The 6,000-nt window shown below is 43.8% G+C and overlaps 1 protein-coding gene across 1 annotated transcript in view; it reads right to left on the reverse strand.

The window, feature by feature from the left end:
* The window catches only part of LOC132915472 (homeobox protein php-3-like), a 79,678-nt gene extending 75,071 nt beyond the window's left edge, over positions 1-4,607 (reverse strand). Inside the window, exon 1 of the transcript XR_009659874.1 lies at positions 4,368-4,607. The gene's annotated coding sequence lies outside the window, so the exon portion shown is untranslated. The remainder of the gene's footprint in view (positions 1-4,367) is intronic.
* Between the last annotated feature and the right edge of the window lie 1,393 nt (positions 4,608-6,000).

Genomic DNA, 6,000 nt, shown 5'->3' on the forward strand with positions numbered 1-6,000 from the left:
GCGAGGATACAGGAAAGCAAGCTGCGGAGGTTACCTCGTGCTGGGTACCGAATCGATCTCTCGGAGCCAGCCAAAGCCCCGGGTACGACTCGCATCCCCTCTTATTCCTCTTCGTCGCTCATCTTGCACGCAGACGTGCAGGATACGCGAGACACGCGTGCACAACCTCTTCTGCGCGCTATAATTTACAAGTAGTCGATCGTTGCGCTTCTTCAAAGGGGTATTACACGGCACTAAGGCTCGAAATTCGCGATGTTTGCGTATCAACTTCAGTCACGTCTCGGAAAGACGTTCGCTGGAAGAAGACGGTAGAATCATCGATCTTTCTTACGATTATTGTATTTTATCCCGTTAATGGGAGCTTTAACGACTCCAAAGACGATCAGGATCGGAGAGAACCTAATCAAAAAATAAATCGATCTAGAGGGGTGCGTGATTGGTCTTTGTAGAAAAATCTGCACAGACTCGTCGAGGCAGATGTCGCAAGATTTCAGCCGGACGAAAGAAACGATTAATCACAGCGTGGATACGCTCTATGCGGAAATGCTCGGGTTATTCGTGAATTAGTCAGATCACTTGGCATTGTATCGGTACGAGCGGTCAAGCATGAAACGTTAAGATACAAACAGCAAGAGTTGTTATATTTATCGTGATACTCAAACCCTCTTTACGATCTATTAAGCACCACGTCAAACATTACGTGTCGGGTCTACGACAGCGGATCTTTTCTGCAGGTATTGCATTCAAACGCGCGATTATGGTCGCGCCCCAAACTCTTTCTAGTTCTCCGTTCGAACCGTACGTATCGTGCCGGACCGTAGTCGCTTTTATCTTTCAGGGCGATCATTTAGTGGATCTCGGTAAATATTCTTTATCGATAGTAACGTGCAAGTGTCTCTAATAGGTTGTCGAATATTTATTCCGCTGTAAATAAGGAGAGTCGTCGGCCGTATTAACTGGCTTAAATTTCAGGCTCGATTTTTGACGACAGGTACGTTAAATGGAAGAAACAAAAAATGAAAGGTAATTTGAATTATGTACGATAGATTTGCGCGAGAGAGTGGGCGATTAAGACATGAAAAGGAATCGATTCGCGACAATTCAGCGATCGCGGGCTGCGTAAAAACGAGACATGAAATATAAATGGGTTGATTTAAAGCGGTAGATTATCACTTGGCGAGCGTAACTTATCGCGTCTAACCGAAGGAACATTAACTGTACCGGCGGAGATAGCGACGAAGCCCGCGAGCGAACGCGCTTATGCGCCTATTTCTATTTAACTTCTTAATTAACATAAGCGCGCAACTTCATTATTGCCGTCACACGCGAGCCTATTCGCGTTGAATGGAAAACGCGAAGCCTTTGTAGCGCCTCCGTCTCTTGCACCTGCTATTCCAAGTCGTCGCTCACCTGACGTCTAGTGCCTGGCATAATGAGCACGTGCCGTTTCTTTACTCTCTTCCAATGTATTCTTGCGTTTCGAACCACTTTCCAACGTCACATACGTTGCTCGAAATAATACCTGAACAACCTCGAATGGCTTTATCACGTCGAGCTAAGTACTTTGGAATACAGTAGCAAATCCTCGGTGTCTTTGTTACTCGCGACTTTTTCGAAACATTTATTATCACGAGTAGACGCTTCTTTCTCGTTTCAAAGATCTTTTCCTAAACCTGCAATCTTATTATTCGGGTTATTAGCCCAACTGCTCGAGAAATAAGTTATTTAGCTACGCTCGTACGGTTACTCGCTACAAGTATGAAGATATTTATGCATTTATAGGAAATTTGAAAGTAAAATTGACAAATTAAAGTAACCCGTTCTAATACGCTTAAGCTGCGTCGTTTCAATTTCATTTACGGTAATGTAAATTTACATAAAGGTGCGTGATCTACTTATCACGAAAAATTCCACGAATAACCGTGAATCTTAAGCAAAGAAATTTTACCAAGCATTATAACACCGTTACTATTCTACTTTCATAATTTATGGAACTGATTGCTACAGCTTCTGAAAGGTTCGTGTTGCCTCAAGGTTTACCCCTATCCTCGATACATTCGATAAAACGTTCTTGAACAGTGGCCAAACCGAACGAATTGTCTGCTACCTAGGAAAGGATTGCGGTTGAACTGTTGCCGGAAACGGTCACGGATTTCGAGAGAAACCGAGATTCGAGGTGAGAGAATAAAGAACGACCTTGTAGAAATTTAGACAAGCCTTCGTCGTGCGAGTGCTTCCGCCTTTGTAGAAAAAAAAAGGAAGAAAAAAAGACTGCGGCCCGAAATGCTGCAATTCTCACGACGGAAAGTGAAATCCGGCCACGTGAATTCTCGGTGAAACGTGCCACATTTTGAGGAAGAACGTGCCAATGATCGTGCCTCGTACTCACGGCGAAAATACGCTGTGACGAAGGAAACGGCAACTAGAATTTTTCCAAAGCTTTACTCGGCTCGGAGCTTCGTAAAATCTTTTCTGCTGATTTATAAAATGTTCGTGAAGGGACAATGGGTATCATTGAACGCGCATTGTTTTTACGACATGTTATTGCACGATTTGCTTCGATAGCGGCCGGTCGTTTCGTGCGTACGTAATCTGGTCGATTAAACGGTCGTGACTGCGGCGGAACAGGTGCTAGAACCAAAGTTATTGTCACTGTAAAAGATAACGATGCTCATGTATCATTCGCCGAACTTCAACGCGCGTATTTTTGCTTTCTTGCCGCGGCACTGTCGTTCGATGCACCGGGTGAAAGAACGTTGTCAAATACCATTGTGCACAGTGTTAAGTTTTATCACACCTGTTGTGTGATGTATCCACATACAGAACATCACGTGACGGAGCATTCTTGTATCATTAACGTCGTAAAAATAAGCGAATGTTGTACCAAAAACGATTTAAATTTCCCGTTAAACGTTCAGATTCTTTAAGAAAACTTGCGATACCTTATAAAAATTAATATTTTTAATAGGCGCTTTAATAGGCGTTTAAAAATATTCGATCGACTATTACAGATTTCTGTGACGCGGTACAAATTGAATACTACTGTAAATAAATACAGAAACGCGAATTCAACGTTGAACTTGAGATATTTCGATTGCGTCGGTGTGGTAGAAGCTGAATTATTTAACACCTATAATTCCATAACGGTTTAGAAGCACATTCGTAGGGCGAACAACGTTTAGTAGACTCCCTTTACGCGGGAAACTCTGGAGTTATTGATACATGTAGTTAAATCGAGTTACGATATTTGCCCCTTAACCTGAGCTTACGTAGCATTCGATAGCAGAAGACGACGCTGAATATCGTTGAAATCTGACGAATTTGGAATATTTACTCATTTTGTAAACGTCTTAAACTTTACGATCCATCCGTCCTCCTACGTGCGGCATTAACCTCTGTTAGATGTATCATATATTTGCATAATCTGTTATAATACCATCACGATCGATCAAGCATAATTGCGAATTAACGTTCGGTAGAGTACCTATCGACGTCGAAAGGTGTTGATTTCTTCGATCAGTGTATGCTAAATATTTATAAGAAATGACGAAGTAAAACTTTGGATCGTTCGAAAGCAATACGGCTCTTTTAAAAACTTTATCTCAAAATACCCGGCGGCTGGTTGTAAAAAAATTATTAAGTAGTCTTTGCTAAGGACACCGTACACGCGTTTAACGTGTACGAATTTGACGGCAAATAAATTTCCCTTTACCGTGACATAAATTTCGGTCGAATGAGAAGAAACACGCTCGCGTCCGCTTGCACCGGTTGAGAAACAAAAATAACGAATCGAAGAGTCGCAGACGCCGGATTGAAATCTAGCAGCTCGAACGATTACGTATTTCTTTGCGTCAAAACGATCCTAGACGAGCACGTTCGAGCGATAATCTCTCCTCCAGCAACTAGCATAAGTAATGGAGGCCGACGCGACGGTCAAGTAACAGCTACGTCTAAAAAATTCAGCAGGGACGATCACGTCGTAACGACGTCTTCTCTCCTGTATAGTCATTATCATTAATTACGAACTGAACTGTCGTTGTATACATCTATGTCATCGAGCACTGCTTACTCGCATTGTTCGCTAATTTACAGTGTTACCGCGGTATGCAACGAATGTTTTAAACCTTCGTTCGAAAAGATCTAAAGCTTAAAAATCTCGAAATAAATATCAATAAGGTAGAGCTCTGCTTATATAAATTTGTCGATGGACAATTAGAAGTCTATTCGTTCATATCGTAGGAATTGACGTTGCGATAAGCGTAGTCAACGAGCAGAATATTATTTCCATTCATTCGATAGGTAAAATTCCCTTTTACCGCGAAATTTTCAAGACCCGATATTACCCAAATAAGAAACGAAACACTCACCGTTTGAACAGCAGAAAGCGACGATCGCCGAATTTCGCCGCAGCAACTCAGGGAACGAACGATCCTCTTGAACAACGCGACACAACGACACGAGAACTGGTGGCAAATAACTAGCAAAGTTTATGACGTTACCGAGGATAGGCGGCGATAAGTTGGGAACAAGTGATCGGACATAAGTAAAAGTGTCTTCACCTCTCGAATCGAGTGAAAATGGTGTACGGGCATCCCGGCCGCGGTTCCGGGTTTCCGTGGATCCTGCGTCGGCGTCGTTGCACCCTTGCGCGGCTGTCACGGCGCAAATTCATCCCATTCCCCTTTCTCACCCACCTCGTCTCGATGGACGTCCGCCCTAATCCTCCTCTGTCGCCCCTCTCGCGATACCATCCTGCCACTATTTCCACCACCGTCGCTCCATCGTGATCCTGTGTGCGTTGCGTGCGTCATACAGGACCGCTTCGAATCAACCCTCCGATATCACGATGCCTTTTTCTCCTCTTTCTTTTCTTTCGATCAAACAGACGCCTCTGAAACATTCGAATCGTTATTTCAACCATATATCGTTTATAATTTCTGAGAGAAGAGAGTACGTATCGGAAGTATGTGTTCGAAGAATTTGTTCAAACGTGGTTTCAGAGGAAAATCAGGAGCAGGCACGAGCATAGGTATCGATAGACACGTTTCGAGTGCACGAAAGAAGGTACGTAAGGTATAAAAGTGGCGCGCAATTTTCTTGTAACTAAATGAAAATAAATTCACGACCGACTAATGGTATTCCCTTGGACAGGCTTCGGCCGAGCCTTCGTGGGGTTTTATGAACGTAAATTACAGAGCTCGATGGCCGCCTCCTGCCAACGCTGACACTCTTGGTGTTCCAGGGCCTTGGCAACTTTTTCAATTTCACGGTCACCGACCCCCTTTTCCAACGCCTCGTGAGCGCGTATTTCATCGAGTCCTGCTGCAAAAATATTTATCGTCCGTGTTCCGATACAGTATCCCCGTCGTAAATACGAGGATTTAATTTCCTTGGTACTTTTACAAGATATTTTTCCGCTCAGAGTATCCCCGGTCCATGGAACGATGGAAAACAAAGCAAAATTCGACTTGGCCGCCGCGGAAATTCCACACGTCACAGTCTGGTCGTTCAAAGTAAAAGCTTTACCGCGCTACGAACCGAAGAAGCATAAAAGAGTTATCTGGTTCGCGACTGGCATCGTATCCTTGCTTTTACTATTTCCTAGCGGGTTCACATGGCCATCGTATTCTCCATCTGGATTGTTCTTTTTCTCTTCGTTTTCTCCCCGTCCATTCTCTCATCCCACCCTATCGTTCCTATCGCCGAACGCGATGAGAATTCAAGCAATTTCCGTATCGAACCTCGTCCCACAATTCAACCCCGTATACCGCCGCCATTTAATTAACAGACTATGGAAACAAGATAGCGAAATAAGGACGAAGGGAAACGTGGTCACGTGGCTGAGACACCGACACCCCGTTCGCGTCCATTTCCCCGCGAACAATCAAACGTCGAATAAACGGACGAGAGGTAACGACTTTCGTCGAATTCTCCGTTGAAAATATCCGTCAAACGATGTTTCCGATACAGACCTTAAATCGAATTCAACCCTCGTTCGAA

Source organism: Bombus pascuorum, chromosome 17, assembly GCF_905332965.1.
Source record: "Bombus pascuorum chromosome 17, iyBomPasc1.1, whole genome shotgun sequence".
Lineage (NCBI taxonomy): Eukaryota > Metazoa > Arthropoda > Insecta > Hymenoptera > Apidae > Bombus > Bombus pascuorum.